Source organism: Quercus suber, unplaced genomic scaffold (assembly GCF_002906115.3).
Source record: "Quercus suber isolate HL8 unplaced genomic scaffold, Cork oak 2.0 scaffold_478, whole genome shotgun sequence".
In the NCBI taxonomy this organism is placed as follows: Eukaryota; Viridiplantae; Streptophyta; class Magnoliopsida; order Fagales; family Fagaceae; genus Quercus; species Quercus suber.
Window position 1 is genome coordinate 542,714 of NW_027069929.1, and position 1,796 is coordinate 544,509.

Genomic DNA, 1,796 nt, shown 5'->3' on the forward strand with positions numbered 1-1,796 from the left:
AATGAGCCCGTTGGAGATCTTAACAAGCCCTTTTGCTTTAAAGGAACACATTTCAAGAGGTGGAAAGGAAAGGTCCTCTTCTACTTGAGCCTTCTCAAAGTCTCCTACATCCTCACTGACAAGAATCCATCAAAAGTTCCTACCGATGAGATGAGTGATGAAGAATATATTCTCCATCAAGAAAAAATAGATAAGTATACAAGAAATGAGTATAACTGTCGCTCTTATCTATTGAATTGTCTTGCCGATCATTTCTATAATTATTATAATACAACTTACAATTCTGCTAAGAAAATTTGGAAAGCTTTACAAAGCAAGTATGATACAGAGGAGGCAGGTGCAAAGAAGTATGCTGCTAGCAGATTTTTCCGTTACCAAATGGTGGATGGAAAATTGGTGGTGGATCAAGCACAAGACTTCCAAATGATTGTGGCAGAATTGAGATCTGAATGCATAAAGATTGGAGACAATTTGGTGGTAGTTGGCATAATTGATAAACTACCACAATCTTGGAGGGAGTTCCAAAAGACTTTGTGGCACAAACAAAAGGAGAGATCCTTGGAGACTTTGATCACACGCATCCGTATAGAGGAGGAGGCTAGAGGACAAGATGCACTCATGACACAAGAGAGCAATGGTAATCCCACCACAAAGGTAAACCTTATTTCAGCCAATAATAATATGCCCAAAAATCATTTTCCTAGAAATAGTCAATTGAAGCCTAAAAAGAAAGCCTTTAAAAATTACAATAGACCTCAAGGAAGGGGAAACCCGAATAAAAATTACAATAAGAATCAAGGACCTCCTTCACAAGATCAATTTAATAGATCCTGTTTTGTCTGTGGCAAGAGTGGGCATATTGCTCGATTTTGCAAATTTCGGAAACGTGAATCTGTCCCGCAGGCTAACGTAACTGAAGAGCCATTAATGGCTATGATTAAAGACATCAATATGGTGCAATATGTTGAAAGGTGGTGGGCAGATTCTGGTGCTAATAGGCACGTCTGCTATGATAAAAATTGGTTCAAGTTGTACACTCCTTTTGAAGAAGAAAAAACTGTTATACTTGGTGACTCTAGCAAAACCAAGGTTCTTGGGAGTGGTGAGGTTGAATTGAAATTCACTTCTGGACGCGTGCTAACATTAAAAGATGTCCTTTACACTCCGTCCATGAGGAAGAATTTGATGTCAAGTTTTTTGCTTAACAAGGCTGGCTTCAAGCAAACTATGGAATCTGATAATTATGTAATTACTAAAAAGGGATTATTTGTGGGCAAGGGTTATGCTTGTGATGGAATGTTTAAATTGAATGTTGAGAATAATAAAGCATCTACCAATTCAGTTTATATGCTTTCTTTTATTAATTTTTGGCATGCTCGTTTGTGTCATATAAATAGTAGATATGTGGGAATCATGAGTAGTTTAGGATTAATTCCAAGACTGTCAAAAGATTTTGAAAAATGTGAAACTTGTAGTCAAGCTAAGATTACAAAAAGGCCTCATAAAAATGTTGTAAGAAATACCAAATTGCTTGAGTTAATTCACTCTGATTTATGTGAATTTGAGGGAATTTTAACTCGTGGAGGAAATAGATATATTATCACTTTTATTGATGATTTCTCAAAATATACAACTATTTATTTGTTGAAAAATAAAAGTGATGCTCTTGAAAAATTTCAAGATTTTTCTAAAGAAGTTGAAAATCAATTCGGTAGAAAAATAAAAAGAATAAGAAGTGATAGAGGCCGTGAGTATGAATCTAGTGCATTCAACTCATTTGTTCAGTCTTTGGGAAT